At 39.0% G+C, this 16,909-nt stretch overlaps 1 long non-coding RNA gene and 1 pseudogene across 1 annotated transcript in view; both read left to right on the top strand.

Moving 5' to 3' along the window:
• The first annotated feature begins 307 nt into the window (after positions 1–307).
• On the top strand, positions 308–15,551 carry LOC137229075 (S100P-binding protein pseudogene; annotated as a pseudogene).
• LOC137229077 (uncharacterized) overlaps positions 366–16,909 on the top strand; it is an 80,248-nt gene continuing 63,704 nt past the window's right edge. The window contains exons 1-2 of the long non-coding RNA XR_010945523.1: positions 366–477; positions 4,882–4,964. This is a non-coding gene — a long non-coding RNA (uncharacterized lncRNA). The remainder of the gene's footprint in view (positions 478–4,881; positions 4,965–16,909) is intronic.

Below are 16,909 nucleotides of genomic sequence, written 5' to 3'. Positions count from 1 at the left end.
TCTCCTTAAGCCAGGAGAGAGGACATAAAGAAGAAGGCGGCACCTAAGGCACGGGTGGTACAGAGACAGAAGAGTACGTGGGCTTAAGAGGAGATCACCCTCTAAGAATCGCGGGACACCGGAGCATGTGTGTCCTGGGTGCGAGGCGCCAGGACACGGCGCCGCTATGGGACGGGCGGAAGGATCTCAGAACGAGGGTAGCGACGGCGGCGGCGCGCGCTCTGTGATTGCACCGCGTGCTGCTGAGGTGATCTCGGCTTATTCCGCGTCAGCGGGGCGGGTGGATGGGGCGCCGCCCCCTGCCTAGGCGAGCGAAGGCACCGCGTCTGAACCTGTTCGAGGTCCGCGTCGTGGCCATTCGGAGAGACAGTTTCAAATATTCGCGAAAAGGGAGATTGCGAAAGACGCCGTCTACCCAGAGAAGGTTGGGACGCCGAGGTCAGTCCCATCTCACCCCAAGTAAAACCAGTCTGACAGGTATTGAAGTGCGGACATAAAGGTGACAAGTCTTGGTTGTTGGGTGTTTTGCCTTCTCCAGAAACAGGTTTTACAAGCTAAATTTGTATGTTATAGGCCGTCGTGACCTACTGGAGGCAACATTTCCCAAGAACGCCCCTTATTCTGACCGTTTAGGACCAGAAAGATTTTGAAGCGGGAGTTCAGTCCTCCTGCTACAGTCAGCCTGATCTCATCCACTCCCGTGGTTTCAAAGAAGCGTGTATATAAAATGACTGCCAAATTGAACCCTCCTGTTAGCTGACTGTCACGAGCCCCTGACCGGATTCATTTCTTTATTCAGTCGACCTTAAGAGCTGGGTACTGTGCTAGGCATTGAGGGTACAGAAGGGAATGAGAACTGTGAGGCCCTCGGGGAAGGAGCAGTTAATAGCCAATTGCCTGTTCTGACACCTCTGCCTAGAGAGCTGATGCTCATGTCATAGTTAATGCAAAACTAAACTCATAAATCTCCGCCCACCTCGCTGCCAACCTTCTCCTCCTGTAATGCCTCTGTAGGAAGGGCACCACTGTCCACCAAACTGCCCTTCTCCGCTGTGCCTCACATCGAATCAGACACCGAGTCCTGTAATTCCACCACCTTAAATTTCTCCATTCTTGCCACTGCCCTAGGTCAGGCCCTCATCATTGTTTGTCTGCATTACTGCAGTAGTATGCTACCTGGTCTCTGCTTCCGTGCTTGCCTTTGATCTATCCTCCACACGGCTGCCATTTCTTCCATCACTAAAACTGTGTTGCAGTCGTCTCCAGTCGGTTTCCTCTGCTACAAGATGAACTTGAGAATAGGGATTGTGTCTTTTAATCGTTTTTATATTCTGCATTTATTCTAATACATAGCAGTTCACAAAGTGTGGTTCACGGCCTTCTGGGGATCCCCAGGACTCCAGGGGGTGTATGCAAAATCAAAGCCCTTTATAATAATACCATTATTTGCTTTTTTACTGCTGGAATTTGCAGTGATGGTGTCAAATCAATAGTAAATAAAACTTCTGGGACCTTAGCACAAATCAATGGCAAGTGGCACCAAACTCTAGTAGTCATTATTCTTCACTGACATGCACTTGCAGTAGAAAAAAATTGCCTGCTTTGCTTAAGAAGGTCCTTGATGAAATTGTAAGCATTAATTTTTTTAAAGGTCAGCCATTGAGTACATGTATTTTAACTTGCAGCTTTTTTCACAGAATGGCATTTTTGCTTGAAAGAACAAGTGACAAACTTTGACCCTTCAGATTTGGATATTTGACAGATGTTTTCTTTGAAAATGAAGTCAGCCTCTCCTTTAAAAGAAAACCACTGGCAGTACTTGTTGTCAATGATAAAATTAAAGCTTTCAAATAAAAATTAAGAATTTTAGAAAACATATCTACCACTATGAACTTGACAACTTACCAATTCTTGAGACTTTTCTACAGAGAAAATTTAGTTACAAATGGAGTTTGTATAATAAAATGTGTCAGCATATTGAATCTTTGCATAATTAAGAGCCAGTATATTCAGAGGTACAATGTGTGATGTTACAAGATCATGAGTGAGTGAAACATCCATTCAAAATACAACTTAGACCAATAGATTTTCATATAACAGAATACGAAAAGTTCATTGATACAGTTTCAGAGTCTACATGCAACTAACTTTTAAGATACTACCACTTGTGAAGAATATCTATAATTATCTGAAAAAGTTACTAAAATATTCCTCCCTTTTCCAGCTCTACATCTGTGTGAAGCCAGGTTATTTTAATGTACTTCAATCAAAACAATATAGTTAGCACAGTAGATTGAGAGCACATGAGAATTCAGCTGTCTTACATTAAGCCAGGCATTAAACAGATTTGCAGAAATCTAAAACAATGCCACCTCTCTCTTTTTTGTTTTTGAAAATATAACTGTGTTCATAAAAATGCATTAACATGGGATTGTTATTTTTAATAAATTAATAAACATTTTCATTTCTCCACTTTAATTTTTACTACTACAAATATTTATAGATATAAAACACTTTTTAAAAAGTTCTTTAGAGTTCTTAATTTTTAAGTTTGTGAAGGATTCCTGAGACCAAGAAGTTTGAAAACTGCTGACCTAGAGTATGATATGTGGTGGTTTCAATTTTTGTTCTCTGTGGAGCCAGTTGCGTACCACCAGTACTACCCTCCTGTGAAATCATTTAAATTCAAAACCTGTTATTCATTAAAACTTCAAGCTAGGTCCATTGTATAACCATAGTTTTTGTTATTTTATTTATTTATTTTGTTGTTGTTATTTTAATATGAGTTTTCCAAGGTGATGTTTCAGAAGCACATCATAAAATGAAAAGGGAGATTGTTGCTTCACCATGGATTCAACCCTACTATTATCTTATTAGTTGAGTATGGTAATTCAACTTTTTCTTATGTTGCGCATACTTCTCATCAGACCACTCTTTTAATATTATTGAAATTAAACTTGGTTCCTTATTGTGATCTAAGAATGGACTGAAATGCTGGGTGATTGATAAACAGAGCATCTGTGATCAAAGTCAGAGTTTCTTTGTTTAAATATTTTTAATGTTTATTTAAATAATAAGATGCTTGACTGAAAATAACCTAGGATCATTTCTTAAAAGTTTTCTTCCCTTTTTGTAATCTTCCTCATATATTTGGGAGGGAGAGGAGGATTATATTAAGTTGACTCCTGAATCAGTATAGATTGCAGCCATTTTTCCAAAGAGCTTTTCCCCTCTTTGCTCGGCCTTGAGCCTCTGCTCACTCTCCCATAATTCCTTAGTAAGATGATGCTCTCTGACAGAAAGGGTGTTCCCCTTAAAATACCCAAAACCACACTATCGACATATGACCTTACCTTTACAACTTTATTGAAGGATTATAGGTAACAAAATAAATTTTAGTACCCAAGAGAAAAACTAAAACCAAATGCTCAGGGCTTCCCTGGTGGCGCAGTGGTTGAGAGTCCACCTGCCGATGCAGGAGACACGGGTTCATGCCCCGGTCCGGGAAGATCCCACATGCCGCGGAGCGGCTGGGCCCGTGAGCCATGGCCGCTGAGCCTGCGTGTCTGGAGCCTGTGCTCCGCAACGGGAGAGGCCACAACAGTGAGAGGCCCGCATACCGCAAAAAAAAAAAAAAAAAAAAAAAAACCACAAAAAACAGATGCTTAAATATGACTATTTCTAGAGTCAAAGGAAAAGAACAAAACAAACATTTCATGGGGACTGGGGGTCCCCTTCATGGACACAGAACAGTATCTGGTTGTGTTTAAATTTACTTCTCTGTTACTACTCTTTGAAGGAGCTTTCTTTAATCCCTACTGTAAAAAAAAAAATCTCCATTTAGGAGGACTCTAACCCATACCCACAGAGATTTGTTCTACCCTAGGAAGCACAGCCCAACTCACAAACTCCATCCCCGCTGCAGAGGATAGAGGACACAATTTACAGGAGACAGGACACAGTTCTCCAATATATTTCCCTAAGTCTGAGTTTTTCAGTAAGAGGCAGTTAAGCAAAACCATCCCATTTGGCGCCTCAAGTCTCTACACCAGTGAGAAATGAAATGTACACCTTCATTCCTCCTGTAGTTTTCTGGTAACTTACTGGACCAAACACACACACACACACACACACATACACACATATACACACACACACACACTCTCTCTCTCCAAGGACAAACATTTCTCAACTCTGGGACAATGGAAGAGAAACATTTTCTTAAATGATATTTCTTAAACATTTCCAGCTAAATTTACACAGATTTCCTTGCCCTTAGCAGAGATGGCCACTATACATGATTACAGAGAGAAGTCATTTCCCATTGTTCACACCAGCATTATTCGCCATAACTGAAACATGAAAGCATCTCAAATGTCCATCAATGGATTAATGGATAAGCAATATGTGGCATATAGATACAATGGAATATTTTTCAGTCTTAAAGAGGAAGGAAATTCTGCCCTTTCCTCACCTGCCACTAGGTGTTTGGTCCTGAGGAAGCTAAGTCTGTGCTGGGGTGAGGCCCTCACTTCAGTGGCCTAGCACCACGCCCAGAAGTGCCATCATTCTTGGCATGCCCAGCAAAATGTGTAGGAGCATGAGAGACCAATGGAGGAATGTCTCCTAACAATGCCTGCCCTTCTTTATATAGCTTCTGTTATGGAATGAATGTTTATGTGTCCCCAAAATTCTTATGTTGAAGCCCCATCCCCCCATTGTGACTGTATTTGGAGATGAGGCCTGTGAGGAGGTAATAATAGTTAAATAAGATCATAAGGGTGGGACCCTAATCTGATAGGGCTGATGTCCTTATAATAGAAGATGAAGATATGTCATCTTCTTGCTCTCTCCATTATGTGCGGACACGGTGGAAGGCAGCTGTCTGCAAGCTAGGAAGAGAGCTCTCACCAGGAACCAGATCAGCCAGCATCTTGATCTTGGACTTCCCAGCCTCCAGAACTGTGAGAAATAAATTTCTACTGTTACACCCAATCTGTGATATTTTGTTATGGCAGCCCATGCTGACTGATCTACTTCTTATCAGGATAGTTGTTTCAGCACAATTCTCACCTACCCCAGGCAGCCTGTCCTGGCATTATGATTTAGGTATTCCTGCTCTGTGTTCTCATAGTGCTTTCTTTTTATCTCTGTTCTAACACATGTCACACTCTAGGTATTCATTCATTCTTTCATTCACTTGAATATAAAATATATGTATTTATTGAGCTCTTACCATATGCCAAAGCACTCATCTTGGTACTGGGTACAAAGTTGCAAATAAAAAGTCTTTCTTCTCATGGAGCTAATAAACACATAAACTTAAGTTTAAGATAAGCAGGGCAGTTTGATTAAGAAAGACTCGGGAGAAAGGAACTACTTTTAATTTGGGGGTTAGGGAAGGCTTCGTTAAGGAGGTAACATTTGAGCTAAGACCTGGATACTGAGAAGGATAAGTCCATGAGAGAATCAAAAGGAAGAGTGTTCTAGGCAGAAGGAACAGCAAGTGCAAAGACCCTGGGTTAGGAATGGGCAAATTAGCTCGTTCAAGAAACAGAATAGATAGCAAATGTGACTGGGCATGGTAGGTGAAGGAGAGAAAGGTCAGCACCATAGCCACAGAACCAGATATAGAGCTTTTTGCTATGGTGTGTGTGATTTAATTTAAATTAAAAATTTTTTAATATAGCAGTGTGATATTATGTGTTAGTATATGTGTGGGCAATTGCCACAATATGGAATATAACTCTCAGGATGGTCAGCTAGAATTTGACTCAGGAAGGTCATATCAGAGGCAACTACTAAAAGCTAGATACCAGAGGCTTTGCAAATTTGCATAGTGAATGTTAGAAATGTGTTTTCATTGGTAAAATTATAATATGTAAATATAGAATAAAATGCTAGTTGTTAGAAATGGGTTTTTAATTGAAGATATTAGTGACATTTTATATATATATTGTACTGGCTAAAATATTTCAGAGATACTCCTGAATATACAAATTTTATCCAAAAATCCAATTTAAAAAATAAACAAAGGACTCAAATAGACACTTCTTCAAAGAAGATATACAAATAGCCAATAAGCATATGAAAAAAATGCTCAACATCGCTAATCATTGGGTAAATGCAAATCAAGTTCACAATGATATACCACTTCATATCAATTAGAATGGCTATTATCAAAAATACAGAAAATAACAAGTCGTACCAGGATAAGTGCACTCTTGTGCCCTTCTGGTGGGAATATAAAATGGTGCGCCATTTTGGAAAACAGTATGGTGATTTCTCAAAAAATTAAACAGAATTACCATATGATCCAACAATTTCACTTCTGGATGTATATCCAAAAGAAGTGAAAGTTGGGACTTGAACACCCATGTTTATAGCAGCATTATTCACAAAAATCAAAAAGTGGAAGCAACTCAAGTGTCCATTGACAGATAAATGGATAAACAAAATACGGTGTATATATACACAATGGAATATTATTCAAGCTTAAAAATGGATGAAATTCTGATACACACTACAACATAGATGAACCTTGAAGACATTATGCTTAATGAAATAAGCCTGACATAAAAAGACAAATATTGTATGATTCCACTTCTGTGAGATACCTAGAGACAGAAAGTAGTATGTGGTTACAAAGGTTGAGGAGAAGGGCAAAGGGAGAGTTATGGTTTAATGGGTTTGGGGTTTCAATTTGGGATGATGAAAAGTTATTGAGGTAAATGGTGGTGATTGTTGCACAACAGTGTGAATGTACTTAATGCCACCTAAAAATGGTCACGATGGTAAATTTTATGAGTGCTTTACTACAATTAAAAAAAAAATTCCATCCAGCCCCATAGCCTGTTCTGTTAAGGATGACTCTCCAGGCTCAATCCCTAAATTGTCATTTGTCCAGCTAAGGATTTGGAAGATTCTGGCTGCCTAAAATAGACTATAAGGTTAACTGGATCTTGCCTCTAGTATATTGTCACATTTGCCTCCAGTGTATCTTTCCTGAAAGGTGTGGTTAGAATACTAAAAAATGACAGAGCTGGGACTTCATATATTACATAACTTTGTGTGTGTGTGTGTGTGTGTGTGTGTGTGTGTGTGTGTGTGTGTGTAAGAATTGTCCAAGCAAGTGCTTCATTGATAGAGTGAGGTTTTGGGGGAATGTAACTAAACCTCACTCACCTGAAACTATTGATGGCTACCCCTGTCTACCAAAAACAAAACAAAACAAACAAAAAATTAATATTCCTGAAAATATTGGTACACTGAGCAAGATTATGTTCAGATAAATTTCAAAAGAAGTGAGAACTCTCATTTCTGTAAGAAGCCGAACTTTGAAATGTGGAAAATAACACATGCATGCTAGCTAGTATGCTTTTGGGTATGTGTTCTATAAAGCAGGGGTCCCCTACCCCCGAGTCAAGGACTGGTAGCCAAGCTGAGGACTGGGCCGAGGACATGTTAGGAACTGGGCTGCACTGCAGGAGGTGAGTGGCAGGTGAGCAAGTGAAGCTTCATCTGCCGCTCTCCGTTGTTCCCCATCGCTCCCATTACCACCTGAACCATCCCCCTGCCTCCATCCGTGGAAAAATTGTCTTCCACAAAACAAGTCCTTGGTGCCAGAAAGGTTGGGGACCACTGCTATAAAGGATGGGGGATAGTTAGAAACAAACTCATGTACCTAACTGTCGAAAAGCTGTAGTAACTGGTGGTGAAAGCATTGTGCCAGTCTGACTTTGAGGAGGCTTAATCACCTCTTCTGTGTTTAGGTTGAGGTTAAAGATTTAATGAAGGAAGAAAGAATGTTGCCGTAGTTGAGGCTAGAATGCATAGCATAAGTGGAAAGAGAATAATGTGGAGAAGTGAAAGTAGCCACATTCATCCACAAGCAGAGCCATTGCCTAGGGATATGACAAGATTATTTTCTGAGAGACTATCAGCAAGAACACAAAAATTAATAGAGTGAGAATTCGACAGAGGGCACAAAGTTGCAAAGTGAGGACATTAAGGTTTACACAAGGCTCCAGTTACAAACTATAAAAAAATAATTTGCTCAAGACAAGGAAAAGTAGGATGGAATTTAGTTACCCAGAAGAGACCTAAAGAAGGAGACATTGTTCTGTTAATAGGGTATATTTAGGACCTTAAGCAGCCACCACCATATGGGAGACTGAGAAGAAACTTAAACTAAGGTCCTCAAAACGAAGGAAGAAAACTTCAGCTACGTCATCCTGCTTTTTGGTTCTTGCAGGAAACACTGGCCCAAAGCCAATATTATTATAATTTTTTAAGCAAAGAGATGGAAAAGCATTCCAGGAATGATATACATAGAAACTAGGAGTTCTGCTTCTATTTAGGATGAAGAAAACCACATAAGAACATTGCCTCCTTCTTAAATCCAAACTCCAGGGGAAAAAAAATTTCAAAAATGATAGCTTTTGAAACCATTAGAGAGCCGTGGTTGCAAGGTAACCAAGCAAACCGAATTTAAGTATTGACAAACTCCTCTGAGGAGAGATGTGACTCTTGAACCATTTCAGTTTTGGGAGAGCCAAGAAAAATTAAGTGGTCACCATAGAAGCATGTAAGAGTAATGTGCTAACATTATTAAAATGAATTTCTTAGGGCCAAGCTATTTTTCGTCAAATAGAAAATTCGTCGAGAGAAAATTTGGATTAAAATAAATATTAAAGGGAATTCTTTAGGCAGGAGGAAAATGATTCGAGATGGAAGGATAGAAATGCAGGAAGGAATGAAGAACGCTGGGAGAAATAATTGTATATATGTGCATATATATTGACTTTAAAAGCAACAATTATAAAGTTAGCCAATTTAAATATAGAATTAAATGCATGATAACACAACAAGTGAAGAGGAGAGAACACACATTAAGGAGTTTTAGCTCTTGCACATTTGCTATATGTATATTGTGATTTCTAATGTAATCTCTAAAAGAATAGCAATAAAATTAATACAAAAAAGAATAAAAATGATTGGTAAAATTAAGACAGATCAAGAGAATAAACACAAAACAGATGAGACAAATAGAAAACATATAGCAAGATGGTAGATATAAAACTAAATATATTGAGTGATGTCAGTGAAAATGGCAGTCAAAAGTTCCTAAAATTCTCCCCTCAAAAATAACAAGAAAACAGACCCCAAAAATGTCAGAATCAATTTTTTCAGAACTCTGAAAATTAACCAAAACCTGTCAGCAATCCATGGAGCATTTATTTATTATTTAAGTTTATTTATTTATTTTTTGGCAGCATTGGTTGCTGCGCGTGGGCTTTCTCTAGTTGTGTTGAGTGGGGGCTGCTCTTTGTTGCGGTGCGCGGGCTTCTCATTGTGGTGGCTTCTCTTGTGGAGCACAGGCTCTAGGCGCATGGGCTTCAGTAATTGTGGCACGTGGGCTCAGTAGTTGTGGCTTGCAGGCTCTAGAGCGCAGGCTCAGTAGTTGTGGTGCACGGGCTTAGTTGCTCCGCGGCATGTGGGATCTTCCTGGACCAGGGCTTGAACCCATGTCCCCTGCATTGGCAGGTGGATTCTTAACCACTGCACCACCAGGGAAGCCCAGCAGCTGGATTCTTAACCACTGCGCCACCAGGGAAGTCCCATGGAGGATTTATTAAAGAAAAGCCGCTGTAGGGACTTCCTACAACTAAAGAGCCCTACCAGCGCAACCAAATAAATAAATTTTATTTTTTTAAAAAAAGGAAAAGCAGCCGTATCTTGATAAGAACAGCAAGCTTAGTGGTGTTTTAACTTACTTTGCTCCCCATCCTCCCTCTGCAGTAGCTTTGAAAACTAACCACATGCAGTCACTGGAGGGAGCAAAAGGATTTACATTGGTGAAAACCCTATTAATATAGACTTACATAGGTGTAAATCTTCATGATCTTGGATTAGAAAATGGTTTCTTATATGTAACACCTAAAGTACAAGCAATAGAAAAGTAGGTAAATAGAACTTAATCAAAGTTTAAAACTTTTATACTTCAAAGGACACTATCAAGAAAATGAAAAAGCAACCCACAGAATGCAAGAAAATTTTTGTAAATCATACATCTGATAAGTGACTTGTATCTAGACTACAAAACGAGCTATTACAACTCAATAAAGACAAACATAACCCAATTTAAAAATAGGCAAAGAATCTGAATAGATAATTCTCCAAAGAAGATATAGTAATGGCCAATAAGCACATTAAAAGATGCTCAACAGCATTAGCCATGAGGCAACTGCAAATCAAAATCACAATGAGAGGATAAAATGACGCATGGGGCAGAGTGAGGTGCAGTCATTCACCTAGGCTTCGGCCCGGCTTCTGGAGATGAAATGATGTGATTCCTGGGATTTGCTTCAAAATAATCTGACCTACTGGAAAATTCTATGAGAGAAGCTCAGAAGAGCCAGCTCTGTGCCTGTGGATGTCTTGTGCCATAGGAATTGATGTTTTCAGTGGTTATGAAGAATAGTGGTCCTTTGTGTTCACAGTAAAGTTTGCAAGTAATGATGTTTTTCTTCCAGTGAGCATTTGGGATCCCATGCCGCCTGCAGTGGAAGTGTGGAATCCTAACCACTGGACTACCTGGGAACTCCCAGTACTAGACCTTTTGGAAGGAGTTGGAGAGTAGGGGTAGTGGCTCAGAAAGAGCTTTTCTTTCAGAAATGTGGCTGCTAAGCCCCAGTGCCTGTGATACTTGTGCTTCACAACCACAAACTTCGAAGGTGGGAGTCAATCATTTTGATAAGTCTCCTGAAAGGAACAGCTAGCAGGAGCTGAACCCTTTTTCCATTTGGCCTCGTGGCAAAGGCAGAGATCACACCAGCAGCTCCACACAGTATGATGTGCTCACTAGTGCCCTCTGAACAATCTTCTGGTACCTTGCCTAAAGACAATGCCCCATTTTGTTGGGATTCCTTGGATGAGGATGGATTGGATGACTCCTTGCTGAAACTGTCTGATGGAAAAGATGATGGCCATTTCAGTTTCACGGAGGAAGATTCAGGAGCTTTTGAAGGATGATGACCTATCAAATGAGCACTTTTCTTGGGGAGGAGGCTTGTCTAACGATGACAGCAGGAATGTTGAGAAGGGAGGGAAAGAGAGTCAAATTCCACTTGATACTCCCCAAGAGAAAAATTCATTGTACAGCTTGGGACCAGAAGCTGAGACCTCTGGCCTCTTCAAACTACCTCAACTAAATACATCAGCTGGTCATGGACCAACTCCTACTAAACCATTGAACAGACGCTTTGCACTAGAAAAGAATCTTATAAAAGTTACAGTTGCACCATTTGATCCAACAGTTTGTGATGTTGCACTTGATAAGGGCAAGACTGATACATCCGAAGTTACTGAAAAACCCTCCTCCCTTGGAGAAGAGATGAGAGAAGATGGTCTTAGCCTAAGTGAGAGCACAGTTTTCACAGAATCTGAAGGGATCAGCCCCAATAATTCTGCCTATGATGGGCCCCCACTCCCTTCTTCAAACAGTAAGTTTCAACAAACTGTCTCTGATAAAAATATATCTAACAGTAAGAAGCCTACACCTGTAACCTCTCAGATATTGAACCATTCAAAGACTCCTTCTAATATGGGGTCATCCTGGAGAAATGGATCACATAAATCAAGTTTTGAAATGAGGTTTCCAGTTGTTTCCAGTTCATCAAACAAACATTTTCTTGACAAAGATTCTGGGAAGCTGAAGGTACATGAAAAAAGACTAGGCAAGGTCATTCCTGTTCTGCAAACCAAAACAAGGACTAATATTCTGACGTTTTCACCATCAGATCTAAAAAAGCAGAAGCAAAGTTATCTCAGGAATGTCATTGCTCATATAGAAGACCCAGTGAACTCTAACCAAGGTACCTTGGGGGAGCTGTGTGCCTTGATGGATCACGTTTATCACATACAGAACCCAAAATGGCAGCATCCTTCGCACCTCACCAGGTGAAACTATGCCTGGTTCCAACAGAAATCTCTGCAAAAATACAGTCTGACTCTGTGGGTTGACGGGAACATGTGAAGCCACCATCGGTTCCAGCGTCTACCAGATTTCCTGTACAGTCCATTTGTCTCCTCCCATCAGCAGTGAAGGTCCCTATCCAGGGTCCTGTCCAGAGCAGCATCTCATCTTCTGCTGCTTTGTGCTTTGTAGATTTTAAAATTTATTTTTCACAACATTTTTATTTAAAGAACTTGTCACCTTTTGGAAATGCCCATTGCTGACTTGAAATTTTTTGTATAAGGTCCTTCCTGTTTGTGTGTGTCTATGCATTTAAGCAGTGTTGAGTTGATATAGTTTTAATTTTTTAATTTAAATTGAAGGTGGCTACCGCCTGAAAGCTAGCATTAAGTCAAAACACCCAGGCTCAAGCAAAACACCCACCTCTGTGCAGAGGTGAAGTCTACTTCTGGTGCCCAGAAGAAATCATCTTTTAATCTCCTATGAGGAAGAGATTCTTTATCAGGCTGCAAGCCAGTGTTAATTATTACTGGTGACTTATAAATGGATACAAGTCACTTTTAGCAACCCCTCTTACTTTTTTTATTTGAATCTCCGAATACCTGTCAGTATTTTAAAAGTTGGTAATCCAGCACATCTGAAGAGTTGAAAGGACAAATTAAAAGTGTAAATCTTCTCTTCTTTTTGTACCTACTAGCTGCCTTTATTTTTTGGCTTTTTTTTTATTCTTCATTAAATTTATTTTGCACAATAGTGTTTACAAATCTTGTACATCTTAACTCTAATAGAAGAATAGCAATAACAACCCCTGTTGACTAACAACCCCTGTTGATGACTAACAACCCCTGTTGATTTGCAGTCTTGTGACTGTTTGCCTTCTCTGCCTTTCTTCAAGGATTTTCCTTCTTTTTTCCCCAGTGACCTTAAGGCTCTACCAGCATATTCCTGTATCCTGTTAGACATAGATATGCCTCTTAAGAAAAGCCTTACTGTACTCATTATTGAAGAACCACCTACCCAGAGTCTTGACTCTAGGACAGGCCAGAAAGCAGTGCTATTGAGAGGTGTCAGTTGGTCTTCAGTTTCATCTGCTGAACCCCAACTTCAAGTATGAGTTGACATATTAGTCAGTGAGCTTCCATCCTGTGGGAGAGACTTTGGAGAAGCTGTCTTTTGTCTCCATTATTAGTTAATAAGAGGTGCCTTTTGGTCCAGGATGTTACCATCTCCTTACTTGGTCAAATCTCTGATGTACAGTTTTACAAAACTACTAAAGTGGATCTAAAATAGTTTTGATTAAGCCTGTGCTCAAAGCATTACCTGATCTTGAGGGTAATGCTATGTGCAGCTATCTTAATGGATGTCTTAGGAGTTTGTTATTCTCTTTACAGACAGCTCTAGACATCTCTTGGGAGATGTCTGGCATTTGTGCTGCTGTTCACTCTCTGTGAAGGTTGTACCTAGTTGCTATAGCACGGCCTGTGATACTGGTCTCACTTCCTCTGTCTGGTTTTGTTCTTCCATAAGCCCCATCTTTGTATGCCAGTAACCCATCTTAAACATCCTACCCTGCTTTAGAAACTGACTTGGGAGAAACTTGGTCATAGTTACCAGTAAACTTAGATGGACATCCCTAAGTGTTAACTATTTCTATCCAGTCAAGGATTCTCTTTTCCTTCAACATTTGGTTTAGAGTCTGGGACCAAAATGCAAAGGGGAAGAGTTCTGTTCAAAGGCAAGAGTCAAAATCTGTTATTTCAGTTGGCATTGCCTATATCAGTCACTTCTCCAGGTTTCCGTAAATTAGCTTGATGGAATGGGACAAACATCCACCTTTGGAACTATAGCATAGTTAGAATTCATTGTTACTGGAATAACTAGCATTGCAGTTGTCTTGTTCCCCACAGATAACCAAGGAGTAAAGGGACAGCCTTTTGCTTAGGCAAAAGTCTAAGACTCATGTTCCTGCCTCCCTGGTACAGGAGGGTTTAAGACTGATATGTAATGGGAGCATCGCTTTTGCCAAATCAAATGAGTGACGGGTTAACGAGAAAATGTGACAATCACATTTTGTCTTTGCTCAAATAATTCTGTTTTTCCAAAGCTTTAGCAGCTTACTTAAATCTGTTAGACTGGGGAAGGAGAAAACTGTTCCCTAGCAGTTAACGTGGTATTCTTTAAGAAGAAAAACAAAGCCAAAGAAAACTCATTATTAGGCATGTTTGCCTTAAAGACAGTAGTGGGTAGAATCTAGAGTTTTAATCTGTTTTTAAAAGCTACATATCTCATATTTGGTGTTGGCCTCTAAGTCTAATTTTCATGTAGAATTCTTGCCATGTTGTTTTATTTGCATAAGCATTGTGTGCATTTAACTGCCTACCTAGCCTTCTTCATCTGTGATGACCTTCTCGCCACAGGAATCTTGACAATACAGAGTATGAATGTGCTGTTTGCATAGTTTACTTGTAAGTAAAGAGCCTGAAATAACCTGTAGTTTTGCATCTAATGCGGACCCCAATTTACTTTGGTTGTTGTCAGGATCAATTATGAAACTGAAGTTTGGTGCCTCCTCTTTATCATGTTTTTCCCCTTGTAGCAGTTGTGTTTAATGTCATTAAAAAGAAATAAAAGTTCTTGTCAGTGAAAAAAAAATCACGATGAGATACCATGTCATGGGATGTGTATAATAAAAAACAAAATTTTAATGAAAATAACAAGTGTTGGAGAGGATGTGAAGAGATTGAAACCCTCATATATTGCTGATGGGAATAGAAATGGGTTCTGCCACTGTGGAAAACCATTTGATGGTTCCTCAAAAAGTTAAACATAGAGTTATCATATGACCCAGGAATTCCACTTCTAGTTATACACCCAAAATAATTTTTTAAAGATGTTTAAACAAAAACTTGTAAATGAATGTTCATAGCAACTAAAACGTGGAAACAACCCAAATTTCCATCAACTGATGGATAAACAGAATACAATAGAACATTATTCAGCCATAAAATGGAATAAAATATTGATGCATGCTCCAACAAGAGGTCATGTATTATATGATTCCATTTATATGAAACATCTAGAGTAGGCAAATCCATAGAGACAGAAAGCAGATTATTAGTTGCCAGGGGCCAGGGGGAAGGGAAAATGGAGAGTGACTGCTAATGGTCCTGGGGTTTCTTTCTGAAGTGATGAAAATATTCTGGAATTAGATGGTGGTGAAAGGTACACAACTCAACTAATTATACACTTTAAAAGGATGACTGTTAAAAATAAAAGATGACTGTTATGGCATGTGAATATATCTTAAAAACCCACCCCAAAATATCAGTAATTAAATGGAAATAGATACTCAAATCAAAAAGCTAAAATTGTCAGACCGATTAAAAAACAAAATGTAACTATACAAAAAATATTTTATGGGAAATCTTTCAGGATCTAGACATCAGTTTCCAAGATATTGATATAATATCAAGTTCATCAAAAATAGGAGAGGAGGAAGTCCAATTGCAAAGTGGCAGATTCTGTCATGTACCAACATGAACACACAGTTAACTACAGTATTTAATATGGCTGCTATATTAGAGATTTAAATTTCACCTGTCATAGATTTAATATATTTGGTCTTTGAGTCATGTTTTGCTCTAGTATATGCTTAATTATTTCAAATTGCTTTTATTCTTTCATTACTAATGTTATGAATATTATTGTATAATATATGTATAGCATAATAATTAAAGAAATAAGTTCTCATAACCATTATTTTCTAGATATTTTTGTAATTACATTGCAAATCTTATTTTTGTTCCAAGATTTGATCTCAGGGAGAGGGGAGAGGATATGATCTGGGCTAAGTCTTAGGGAAGATGCATGGAAATTAGCCAGGAGAGGTAGGTATTCAGAGAAAAGGAGAACATGTTCCATGCAGAAATAAGAGTAAAGGCAAACGAGAGAATGAGAGTTCATAGCATATTTGAGGAGTTTCGAAAAGCTTGGCTTGACTGGAGAATAACGGGGAAAGAATGGAGTGATCTAGGCTATAAAAGAAATAATTTTAAATTTTGATCAGGAGGTTGATATGGTTAGATCTGTGTTTTTAAAAGATAAATCTGGCAGCAAAATACAGTATGGTTTGGGTGAGTCTATAGGATAGGACATCCGTTTAAAAGGCTGTTGTAGCAATATGGCAAGAGACGATAAGAGCTGGGCACAATGAAAGTGCTTTCATTGTTCTGATGTTATCCAGCTTTCTCTCTCTCTCTCTCTCTCTCTTTCTCTCTTCAGACCAAAGTTACTCCTAGAAAATTTTCTGGTCTTTATATCTGTATCTCTGAACGAAGGGTAGAGAACCTGGTTTATATCACTTAGTTATTCTAGGTCTTAATTTTCTTATTTGTAAAATGATAGTTTCCAAGATCCTTCCCATTTCAATGTTCTATGCAAGTACCTTGCCGCCAGCTGAGAACATTAACCATCACACCAGCCACGTGTGAAACTAATGATACTTCTGGATTCTTCACTTTTCACTCACTTAAACTAGTGTATTGGGTTTCCAAGTGATTTAAGAATATTCTAGACATAGTGCAGTTTTTGTTAACTTTATAACTTTCTACTTAAAAGATACAGAAACTTTGTGATGTGAGACCAAATTAAACAAAGGACTTAATCTTGCAGGTTGGATTTAAGCACCATATTATTTTATTGTCTTTGTTGTTGTTTTGGAAGTGCAACATGAAATATTGGTTGACAAGTATAATGCCTATGCCTCCAGTCCTCCTCTATTTTTAAACTTTTTCCAGTAGGGATAAGAGTGCCTAAGGATTTATATTAGCTTAAGAACAGCTTCTTTATATCTGTATCTCTGAAGGAAGGGTAGAGAGGCAACAGAATAAATACATAAAATGGTGTCTGTAATATTTTATTATGATGACACTA

The sequence above is a fragment of the Pseudorca crassidens genome, chromosome 8 (genome assembly GCF_039906515.1).
Source record: "Pseudorca crassidens isolate mPseCra1 chromosome 8, mPseCra1.hap1, whole genome shotgun sequence".
NCBI classification, from domain to species: Eukaryota; Metazoa; Chordata; class Mammalia; order Artiodactyla; family Delphinidae; genus Pseudorca; species Pseudorca crassidens.
This window is presented reverse-complemented; position numbering and strand designations above follow the sequence as displayed.